This window comes from Ornithorhynchus anatinus, chromosome 4, assembly GCF_004115215.2.
Source record: "Ornithorhynchus anatinus isolate Pmale09 chromosome 4, mOrnAna1.pri.v4, whole genome shotgun sequence".
NCBI lineage: Eukaryota > Metazoa > Chordata > Mammalia > Monotremata > Ornithorhynchidae > Ornithorhynchus > Ornithorhynchus anatinus.
In genome coordinates, this window is record NC_041731.1 from 58,613,907 (window position 1) to 58,626,513 (window position 12,607).

General features: G+C 45.2%; 1 non-coding gene across 1 annotated transcript; it reads right to left on the reverse strand.

Moving 5' to 3' along the window:
* Positions 1–9,886: 9,886 nt before the first annotated feature.
* Positions 9,887–10,024, reverse strand: LOC114811595. The gene has a single exon (XR_003759291.1). It is a non-coding gene; the product is annotated as a small nucleolar RNA SNORA7 (small nucleolar RNA).
* Positions 10,025–12,607: the final 2,583 nt, after the last annotated feature.

Below are 12,607 nucleotides of genomic sequence, written 5' to 3' on the forward strand. Positions count from 1 at the left end.
CTCCGCCAAACTGATTCTCTTCCCCTCTTCAAAACCCTACTTAAAACTCACCTCCTCCAAGAGGCCTTCCCAGACTGAGCTCTTCTTCTCCCTCTACTCCCTCTACCACCCCCCTTTACCTCTCCGCAGCTAAACCCTCTTTTCCCCCTTTCCCTCTGCTCCTCCACCTCTCCCTTCCCATCCCCACAGCACTGTACTCGTCCGCTCAACTGTATATATTTTCGTTACCCTATTTTTTTTTGTTAATGAATTGTACATCGCCTCGATTCTATTTAGTTGCCATTGTTTTTACGAGATGTTCTTCCCCTCGACTCTATTTATCGCCATCGTTCTCGTCTCTCCGTCTCCCCCGATTAGACCGTAAGCCCGTCAAACGGCAGGGACTGTCTCTATCTGTTGCCGACTTGTTCATTCCAAGCGCTTAGTACAGTGCTCTGCACATAGTAAGCGCTCAACAGCGTGGCTCAGTGGAAAGAGCATGGGCTTGGGAGTCAGGGCTCATGAGTTCGAATCCCAGCTCTGCCACTTGGCAGCTGTGTGACTGTGGGCAAGTCACTTAACTTCTCTGGGTCTCAGTTCCCTCATCTGTAAAATGGGGATTAAGACTGTGAGCCCCACGTGGGACAACCTGATTCCCCTATGTCTACCCCAGCACTTAGAACAGTGCTCGGCACATAGTAAGCGCTTAACAAATACCAACATTAAATACTATTGAATGAATGAAGCTGTGGAATCTTTTCCACTGGAAAAAACATCTTATGTACAATATATATGGAAATTACGTTTATGTATCGAACTGCCTGAGGAAGGGAAATGAATGAGATGATTCCTTGGTATCCTATCTATGCTCCAAAGAATCTCCAAACCCACTCTCCTCAAAACAGCATTGTGTTTATTGCTTTGGAAATGATGGTATGTATGATCAACACAATGAGTTGATTGTAGGACTGTGGAGGAGGAAAAGATGAACTGAAAAGGGGCAACGTCTTGTTTTAATCCAAATACTTTTGCTAATGGGTGCGAATATTAATAATATGAAAAACATATGGGAAGTCAATGACCTGAGAGCATGGGATGTGTGAGTGAGGCACTTGAACAGATGTGTCTTGGGAGAGCTCTGGGGAATCATTGCACTACTTATATTTGGGACATTTTTCAAGCCAGGAAACTCTGCCTGAAAACTCTGCTTTATTCTCCCATTCGTGTGCAGGCGAGTTTTGCACATGTGTAATTCAAGGCAGAAAGAGACTACGTGGGCTTGAATGGCCTCTCCTCCTCGAGCATCTCTTTTTCCAACATCTCTTTCCCAGGCTGCCAAGAGGCATAACCTGACTAAAAGGTGGTTTATGAGAATTACTGATGAAAGAGTAAGTTTAAAATTCCCAAGTTTTCATTTCTCTCCACCCTGAAGCCAGTCCATGAATAGGTGAGAAAGCTCATCCGCTGAAGAAAGAAAGTGAATTGTGTTGGCTTTGGGAGGTCTTAGCCTTTTTGGTTTGTTTCGCTGCCGACTGCAGAGCCACATCCTCCCTTGAGCCTGGAACTCCCTCCCACTTAATAATAATGTTGGTATTTGTTAAGCGCTTACTATGTGCAGAGCACTGTTCTAAGCACTGGGGTAGACACAGGGGAATCAGGTTGCCCCACGTGGGGCTCACAGTCTTAATCCCCATTTTACAGATGAGGTAACTGAGGCACAGAGAAGTTAAGTGACTTGCCCATAGTCACACAGCTGACAAGTGGCAGAGCCAGGATTCGAACCCATGACCTCTGACTCTCACACTGCTTCACATCTGACAGTCCACCACTCTCCCCACCATCAAAACCCTTCTAAAAAAATCAATCAGTGGTATTTTTATTAAGCGCTTACTCTGGGCAGAGTGCTATTCTAGGCGTGGCCTAGTGGAAAGAGCATGGGCTTGGGAGTCAGAGGTCGTGGGTTCTGATTCCGCCTCTGCCACTTGTCAGCTGTGTGACTTTGGGCAAATCACTTAATTTCTCTGGGCCTCAGGTACCTCATCTGTAAAATGGGGATGAAGCCTGTGAGCCCCTTGTGGAACAACCTGATTTCCTTATATCCACCCCAGCGTTTAGAACAGTGCGTGGCACATAGCAGGCAATACCATTATTATTATTAAGCACTTGGGAGAGTAAAATACCAGAGAAATTAGCACACACCTTCTCTTCCTTTAATAAGCTTATACAGCTTACAGTCTCAAAAAAAAAAAAATCACACCTCCAAGAAGCCTCCCCTAAGCCTTCATTTCTCTATGTACTTAGTTCTGTACACCTCAAGCACTTGCCATTCACCCCAGCACCACAGCACTTCTCTACATATCCATTTCCCCATCTGTAATTTATTTGAATGTCTGTTTCCTCCTTTAGACTGTAAGCTCCTTGTAGGCAGGGATCGTCCCTACTATTATACTGTGCTCTCCCAAGCTTTCAGTAGAGTGCTCTATACGCCATAAGCACTCATGGATAGAGAACGGGCCTGGGAGATGGAAGAACCTGGGTTCAACTTCTGCCACTTGTCTCCTGTGTGACCTTGAGCAAGTCACTTATCTGTTTCTCAGTTACCTCATCTATAAAATGGGGATTACGACTATGAGCCCCCCCCATGGGACGTGGACTCTGTCAACTAATTAGCTTATGTCTACCCAGAACTTAGTACAGTGCCAGGAATATAATAAGCACTTAGCAAATACCATTAAAAATATCCACTGAGTGATTGATGGATTTCTCTTCACCCTGCCTCCTCTCCCCTGCTACTTCTGGAAGTTCTTCCATCCAGTGGCAGTGGGAAAGCCTGTACTCCCAAGAGTGAGCATGAGGCCTCACTTTTCAGAGGAGACATTAGAAATGAAGCTACAGGATTGGACAATCTTATACCTTTCACCACTATCCCCATCCCAGTGAATTTTGGATCACTTTCAGGCCTGTGGAGCTGGGAAACCTCCTATCATCCTAGTTGGAGGTGGGGGAGGGGGTGGTCTTTTGACCTGCAAAAGATTTTGTGGGCCTTCGTCTCTTTTAGTCCTGTAAGAATAAAGCTTTCATAACGAACCATCCTTTACTCAGCGCTTGAGTTGGCTGGGCTCTGAATCCTCTCCACCCTCTGGCCTGGTCTTCCCGGATGTCATGATGAAAGGAAAGGAAACTTTGTTTAGTCTGCACCACCACAGCCCTGAAGAGGGTCATAAAAACTCCCCGGGCTATGAATGGCCAAACTTGGAACAGAAGACCGCCGACACTCATCCCCACACACCTCTCTGCCACTGCAGATTTTACAGATTTTATCTCTCGGCACCCAGGTGGCCTGTAAAGACTTATACAGAGGGGGTCTGGCAAAGCTATGGACTCTTGGCAGTTTCCAGAAAGTCCCCTGGACGGTTTGGGGAAAATAATGGTGCGTGAGCAAATTAGTTCTTCTTTATGGGGCAAACCTAAGTATGGCCATTAGGTCCTGAGAAATGAGGTTCTGTGAGAAAACCTGCTTTCCTGAAAGTCTGCCTCAATTCTGTTCTGTGGCATATCTTCTTAGTGAAATGGACATGCAGGACTGATTATTTCACAATTCCACTCCTAAAAACTTCAGGAATTGGTTGTTCTCGGGGAAAAATGATTTATGGTCTAAAGCAAGGTCATTTTTAAAAAATGGTATTTAAGCATTTGCTACATGCCAGAGGCTGTACTAAGCGCTGGGATAGGCAGAAGATAACAACACTTTATGTCAAACACTGTTCTAAGCACTGGGGTAGATACAAGTTGATCAGGTCAGTCCTAGTCCTGAGCATGAGCCTGGGAATCAACATGGCCTAGTGGCAAGAGCACGGGCTCGGGAGTCAATGGACGTGGGTTTTAATACCACCTCCGCCACTTTGCTGTGGGACCCTGGACAAATCACTTCACTATGCCTGTCACCTCATCTGGAAAACAGGGATTAAGACTGTGAGCTCCATGTCGGACAGGGATTGTGTCCAACCTGATTACCTTATATCTACCTCAGCGCTTAGAAAAATGCTTGGCACATAATAAATGCTTAACAAATGTCCTTATTATAAGGACCTGGGTTCTAGTCCCGCTCTGCCACTTGTCTGCTGTGTGACCTTGGGCAAGTCACTTCACTGGGCCTCAGTTCCCTCACCTGTAAAACGGGGATTAAGACTGTGAGCCCTGTGTGGGACAGGGACTGTGTCCAACCTGATTAACTTCTATCTATCCGAGCTCTTCGAACAGCTCTTCGAGCATGGTAAGCTCTTAACAGGATACCATAATGAGTATTAATTATTATCCCACATGGGGCTCGTGATCTTAACTCCCATTATATAGATGAAGTAACTGAGGCACAGAAAAGCTGATTCTAAGCCTCCCTCAGGAGAAACGCCACCCAATGTAGAAATGGCCACAGAAATTGCTTTAAAATTTGCAACCGAAAAATGAAAGAGAGCGCTTACTGCTGAGCTGAGAATTGTCTAGGAAGCCAAGACTCAGTTTGGAGCAGATTTTTATGGCTCAGTTATAAACTCTGAAAATAGGGCTTTATAATGGAAACGATGACAGACCCAGGACTATAACAGGGTGAGCGGATGCCGCTGTAATGTACTGTGTAATTTATAGGCGTCACCTGTTAAGCCATCTGGGAAAGAAAATTTCCCTTCTTTTAAAATGTTAATGACTTGATCAACCTCCTGAACTTCCAAATGGAGTTACTGTTGGACCGTGGATTGGCACTTTCAGATAAAACCAGGAAAGAAATCCATTCTTCCACTGTATTCTAGCAGGTTGTGTGCATGGAGCTAGGTTGGGATGCGGATTCGGTAACATCATTTGTGCAAACGAGGAAGAGTGCAACAAATCAGAGCCCCAAGTGGGACAGAGATGTTGTCTGACCTGATCAATCTGTAATTTACCCTAGGGCTTGGAACAGTGCTTGACACAGAGTAAGCACTTGAACACATTATTGCCATTGTTCTTGTCTGTCTCCCCCCGATTAGACCGTAAGCCCGTCAAAGGGCAGGGACTGTCTCTATCTGTTGCTGACTCGTTCATTCCAAGCGCTTAGTTCAGTGCTCTGCACATAGTAAGCGCTCAATAAATATTATTGAATGAAATACTATTGAATGAATGAACATTATCATCATCAGATGGGATTGGTTTTCAGGCCTTGTTCTCTTCAGGCTCTGAGGATTAATCCTGGCAAATACCTTGAGAAGAGAAGGCCCTTGGTCAATGCCCAGTGGATAAATTGGCTCTGACCTGAGAAACATTGCTGTGCCATCTTTTAACTTCATTCCAGAAACACCTTGCTCCTAAAGATGCCCTATGTTTTCTGCTGAGAGATGAACATTATCCCCAGGACTCCATATTCATTTATTTATGTATATTAATGTCAGTCTCCCCCTCTAGACTGTGAGCTCGCTGTGGGCAGGGAAGGTGTCTGCTGTATCACGCTCTCCCAAGGACTTAGTATAGTTCTTTGCACACAGTAAGCGCTCAATAGATATGATTGAATGAACAATTAGGTTGACCACAGTATTTCTGTATCAAGGTGCAGTATCAAGACACTTGCACACCCTCTCCTTAACTCCCGGTAATCATTAGAGAGTATCTCGGGAGTGTGGGAATGGGGAGAGGGTGGAGTTAAAGTTCCTCAGCATCTTAGGATGTTCAGACTACAAGTCCAAAACCTAAACTGTGCATGTACTGAGCATGGTCCAACCTGGAGATGCTCATTTGAGTTGTTACAAAAAAATCAGCAAGACACCTGGGGGGCAGGGCAAGGAGGCTTATATACTCATAGCATTACCAATTCTAAGATATTATATATTTATCTAAAATATATATTTTATATAAATTATAAAATATATAAAAGTTTATATAAAGCTTCTACACATCTGGGTCTCTTGCGGGCATGCCACGATAAACGCTCAGTTAAGCTTTATTCCAAGACAATCCCTTAATAAGATAATAATAGTAGTAATTGGGTACCTATGGGTGCAGAGCCCTACACTAAGCACTGGGAAAGTATATAGAGGTAGGGATTGGTTCTGGCTCTCAAGGGACTCATGATCTAAGACTAATTTGTAAGAACCCTTTATACCCACTCTTGCTAGGCCTGTCTATCAACATATAGGTTGAGTGCTCCCAGTAATAGGCACTGAAGGTGCTTCTAAATAAGCAGAAAAGACATCCACACCAGCAAAACCACGAATGGAAGCAGCTGAGACCACATACCTAGAGTCGGTAAACTTGTTTTGGGCAGGGAGTGTATCTGTTTATTGTTATATTGTACTCTCCGAAGAGCTAGGTACAGTGCTCTGCACACAGTAAGTGCTCAATAAATATGATTGACTGACTTATCAATTCCAAACTGGCAACGATATTATCATTGCAACATCATCCTCTTCCAAAGTCTGACCGCCAGTGCCCAAGACGACAACTACTGAGGGATTAGGGGGCTAATACTGAGGATTCTCATATGGAACAAGGGGATAAATATCATTTCAGGAGGTTGATGCTTTAGCTTTCACCAAACCAAGTTTAATACTTCATTCTCCATAGTTAGATCATGATAACAGCACAGAAGGAAGATGTTATTTTTCATAAAGGAAGCTGCAACCTCAGAACGCGACTGGCCTGTGATTGGTTGGCTTTCAAATTTGTCTGGGCAGCCTACTGATCTACCAATTCCGAGACAAAGCAGTTGAACTATGGTCCAACATGATGCCATCTCTCCCCTTCCGCCTCCCCCGGGGTCACACAGTGCAATCTGGCACCCGCCCCCTGCACACTGGACCAGGCAATGGACACTGTTCTCCCATCGCATTTGCCTCCGACCACTGACGGATTTTTTAAAAATAAAAAGAAACCAAACATGAGGGATCTCATTTCATCTCCTCCACCTGCCCTCACGAATCCTCCCTAGCTCTCGGACCCTGCCCAGCCCACTCCCTTCCCTCCTCCAGCGGTAGTGGAGGGATGGTGGATATGACAGCTCTCCCCTCACCGCCACGGGGATCGGCCCGGGAAAACGATCCAGGACGACAGAGGGAAACATGCTTACCTGCTTCCATCCCGGCAGCTGCCGCTTCGAAGCCCAGGAAATTGAGCCAGTTCAGTGGAAGAAACAATGCCCACGCCCCACAGTCAGCCTGGGTTCCTTCCATCCAAGCTTCTCAGAAAGTCCCACCACTGATTTCCCAGCACTTCCCTCTGCTCTGAAAGTCTGGCAACTTTACAATTTAAATTATGTCGAGAGCTGGCCCAGAGGCTTCGTACAGTGCTGCTTCATGGAGATCATCTTGAAGGATTTCACCTGATTAACATTTCAAAGAGCAAAATCCACCAACCTTCATAGAAGCAGACCAGTGGCCCAGACAGACAAGGATTCTCTTTCCACAGTGGTACCAAATGATCCTTGGAAGGCTGTGATCGTTGCTCTCCATCTTGACGCTCAACTCTTGAAAGGCAGTATGGTCTAAAGGAAAGAGAAGTATAAAAATGATAGGAGTCCAGAGAAAGCTGGATTCTAGTCCCTGTTCCATCGTTACACTACTTGTAATCTTGAGAAAGTCATTGAACACTTCTGTGACTCAGTTTCCCCAAAGGGAAAACAACTCCTACATCGATAAGGTACAAGGGACTTCAAAATGAGCTCATTTAGCCACGGTGTTCTACAACTGTTTGAATTTGTAAGAAGCGGCATGGCATAATGGATAGAGCATGGGCCTGGGAGTTAGAAGGTCATGGGTTCTAATTCCAGCTCTGCCACTTGTCTGCTGTGTGACCGTGGGCAAGTCACTTCACTTCTCTGGGCCTCAGTTACCTCTTCTACAAAATGGGGATTGAGACTTTAAGTCCCACATGGGCCAGGGACTGTCCAATCCGATTAGCTTGTATCCACCCCAGCGCTTAGAACGATGCCTGACACATAGTAAGCACTTAATACTATTATTATTTTGCCTTATTTCAATTCTTCCTCAGGTCCTCTAGACTGTAAGCTCACTGTGGGCAGGGAACGTGTCTGTCATATTGTTGTGCTGTACTTTCCCAAACGGTTAGTACAGTGTTCTCTACACAGTAAGTGCTCAATAAACAAGATTGATTGATTGAGCCCATTACCAACCTCCTTCCCCAACCCCCTGTAGGCCAGGTCGCTGTCCTAATTTATCATGAGTTCGAATCCCAGCTCTGCCACTTGTCGGCTGTGTGACTGTGGGCAAGTCACTTAGCTTCTCTGTGCCTCAGTTCCCTCATCTGTAAAATGGGGATTAAGACTGTGAGCCCCACGTGGGACAACCTGATTCCCCTATGTCTATCCCAGCGCTTAGAACAGTGCTCGGCACATAGTAAGCGCTTAACAAATACCAACATTATTATCCTTTATTCATTCATTCAATAGTATTTATTGAGTGCTTACTATGTGCAGAGCACTGTACTAAGCACTTGGAATGTATAAGTCGGCAACAGATAGAGACGGTCCCTGCCCTTTGACGGGCTTACAGTCTAATCGCTTTATTTATTTATTTATTTATTTACAGTTTATTTATCTAAAGCAATTTTGTACATATCCATTTCCCCTATATGTCATTTATTTAAATGCCCGACTCCCCCACTAGAGTGTAAACTCTCTGTGGTCAGGGATTATGCTATGCAATCTACTGTATTGTAATCACCCAAGCCCCTAGTACAGATTTTGGTACAGCACCCAGTAAGTACCACTGATTGACTGATAGCATTGTTCCTTAGCACAGTGCGCTGTGTTTGATATAATTTATATACTCAAATAGCATTTTTATGGTTTTTGTTAAGCACTCTGTGGAAGGCACTAGGATGGAGAAGCAGCATGGCCTAGTAGTCAGAAGACTTGGTTTCTAGTCCCCGCCCTGCCACTTGTCTGCTGTGTGGCCTTGGGCAAGTCACTTTACTTCTCTGTGCCTCAGTTATCGCATTTGTAAAATGGGAATTTAGACTGTGAGTCCTATGTTGGACAAGGACTGTGTCCAACAAGATTAACTTGTATCTACCCCAGCACTTAGTACAGTGCCTGGCATATAGTGCCAGGCAATTTGTGATTGATTTAGCTTTATTAATAATGATAATAGCAGTTTGGAAACCATCTATATCCCATATGGGGCTCATAGTCTTAATCACCATTTTACAGATGAGTTGTGAGGCACGAATGAGTTAACGAGTGCCCAAGGAGGCACAGCAGGCAAGTGGCATAGCCAGGACTAGAACCCAGGTCCTTCTGACTCCCAGATCTGTGAGTCCTGTATGGGACAGGGACTGTGTCCAACTCAATTACCTTGTATCCACCCTAGGGCTTAGGACAGTGCCTGGCATATAGTAAATACTTAACTATACCATAAAGAAAAGAAGAAAGAAGAAGAAAAGCATTTCAAATGGGCAGCTGCTTCTCTATTTTGAACAAATGAATGATCTCAAAGGGATACTGTAAGGACAAAATAAAACAACTGATGTGAAAGGACTTGGTTTTAAAAAAAGGGCTACAAATGTTACTTTTGTGCTGAGGGAAATACTTTCTAATATCACTATTTTTTTCTTCTAGTAATTCAAGCAGGAGTTATTGCCCTACTGGTGACAAAACATTGAACTGGATGGACCCAATATAGCATCCACTTGCAAACATAAAATCTTGTCTTATGCTGTCGCGTCATTTCCAACCCACAGCTACACCGTGGACACATCTCTCCCGGAATTCCCCCACTTCCACCTGCAATTGTTCTGGTAGTGTTTACCAAGAAAACTCTCTGGATATATTTGGAAGTGGTTTACCTTTTCCTCCTTTCACGCAGTAAACTTGATTTTCCACCCTCAACTCTCCCCCATTGCCCCTGCTGCCCGGCACAGGGGAGTTCTGACTCGTAGCAGATTGCCTTCCACTCACTAGCCACTGGCCAAGCTAGGTATGGAATGGAAAGGCCTCTGCTTGACTCTCCCTCCCATAGTCAAGACTGGTAGAGGACTGGAAACTCTCCAGATGCGACCCTGAGAGGGTAAACATGAAATAAGGACCCCTTATTGGCTCCCAGAAGAATTATTATGGTACCTGCCTGGTGCTTCAGAACCATATTACGTTAATTCCAGCATTAGCTGCAGATGGTCCAAGCTGTTATCTGTGAGCGGGGAACATGTTTACAAATTCTGTTCTATTGTACTCTCCCACGCTGGCTCCCAAGTACAGTGCTGTGGACACAATAAGCCATCACTAAATACCACTGATTATTAAATGCTTAGCATGTGCCAAGCACTGTACTAAACACTTATAACTAAACAGGTTGGAGTTCACATGTGACTCATCCTGGTTCCACAACCACTCTTCGTAGGAGTAATAATTCTTCCTCAGAAATTGCTAGTTCAGGATCACCAATAAAGGCACTCCTTGTTTATATACCATACTCTCCGAGCCCGGGCTTTGGAGGCAGAGGTCATGGGTCCGAATTCCGGCTCGGCCACTTGTCAGCTGTGTGACTTTGGGCAAGTCACTTCACTTCTCGGTGCCTCAGTTCCCTCATCTGTAAAATGGGGATTAAGACTGTGAGCCCCACGTGGGACAACCTGATTCCCCTGTGTCTCCCCCAGTGCTTAGAACGGTGCTCGGCACATAGTAAGCGCTTAACAAATACCAACATTATTATTATTATTATTTTGGTGCACAGGAAGTGCTCGATAAATCCAACTGACTTATCGGACACTCACATTTCCAGACTGAAAATAGAGGAACTTTGTCAGTAATAATGGAAGTTACAGAGAACCACGGAAGCGAGGAGATCATGCTTACCCAGATAGCATGACAGTATAAGCTTTCAACAGAACTTCTGCTCACAAGCACTACTGCCCGTACAGTCCAAAAAAAAATAATAATAGTGGGTCCTTTTTCATGAATCTGTTTTAGTCCCAGTACAGTTGGGGTGGTGTCCCTTTCCTCCCACCATAGGTTTCAATCATTCTTCCTTTTCCTGGAGCCACTAAACTCTGTTCAAAAGCACCACAGAAACTTGGTTTCCTTTCTCTCCATTCAATAATTTCTGTGGCTCCCCCCAAAACTCTGCTCCAGAGGTCTTAGCAAGAAACTACATGCATATCATGGTACATGCTATTGATGCCTGCTACTAGAGAAGCAGCGTGGCTCAGTGGGAAGAGCGCGGCCTCGGGAGTCGCAACTCTGCCACTTGTCAGCCGTGTGACTGTGGGCAAGTCACTTCACTTCTCTGTGTCTCAGTTCCCTCATCTGTAAAACAGGGATTAAGTCTGTGAGCCTCACGTGGGACAACCTGATTCCCCTGTATCTATCCCAGCGCTTCGACCAGTGCTCTGCACATAGTAAACGCTTAACAAATACCAACATTATTATTACTACTTGTTTTGTGATCTGTCTCCCCCCTTCTAGACTGTGAGCCCGTTGTTGGGTAGGGGTTGTCTCTGTTACCTCACCTCCTCCCAGAGGCCTTCCCAGACTGAGCTCCCCCCTTTTTCCCTCTGCTCCCTCTACCCCCCCTTCACCTCTCCGCAGCTAAACCCTCTTCTCCCCCCCTTTCCCTCTCCTCCTCCCCCTCTCCCCTCCCACCCCCTCAGCACTGTACTCATCTGCTCAACTCTATATATCTTCATCGCCCTATTTATTTTGTTTATTTTGTTTAATGAGATGTACATCACCCTGATTCTATTTATTTGCCATTGTTTTTATGAGATATTCTTCCCCTTGACTCTATTTATTGCCATCGTTCATGTCTGCCCGTCTCCCCCAATTAGACTGTGCGCCCGTCAAAGGGCAGGGACTGTCTCTGTTGCCGACTTGTCCATTCCAAGCGCTTAGTACAGTGCTCTGCACATAGTAAGCGCTCAATAAATACTACTGAATGAATGAATGTTGCCGAATTGTACTTTCCAAGCTCTTAGTACAGTGCTCTGCACAGAGTAAGCGCTCAATAAATAGGATTGACTGAATACGAGGCGGCCTGTTGGAAAGCCAGGGCCAAGACAGTCAGGTGAGGACTTAATTCAGTCACTAGGTGGCAGCAAAACTCCCCAGGCAACAACCTCCTTACTTTAATTTCCAACAACCCACCCTAGACCCATCATCCATGATTATCAATAAATCCCTTGAGCCTTCTATCATTTCTAACTTTCCCCTCTAGCATCATTCCCTACAGAGAGCTCACCTCCTCCAAGAGGAGCTCGCCTCCTCCTTCCCAGACTGAGCTTCCCCTTTCCCCTCTTCTGCCTGCTTCCCCCACTTCACCTCCCCTAAGCCCCCCTTTTCCCCCCACTTTCTCTCTGCTCCTCCCCCTCTCCCTTCCCCTCAGCACTGTGCTCGTCCGCTCATTTGTATATATTTTTATTACCCTATTTATTTTAATGAGATGTACATCACCTTGATTCTATTTATTGCTGTTTTAATGAGATGTTCATCCCCTTGATTCTGTTTATTTCTGTTTTTGTCTGTCTGTCCCCCCCCCCCCCGATTAGACTGTAAGCCCGTCAGTGGGCAGGGATTGTCTCTATCTGTTGCCGAATTGTTCATTCCAAGCGCTTAGTACAGTGCTCTGCACATAGTAAGCGCTCAATAAATACTATTGAA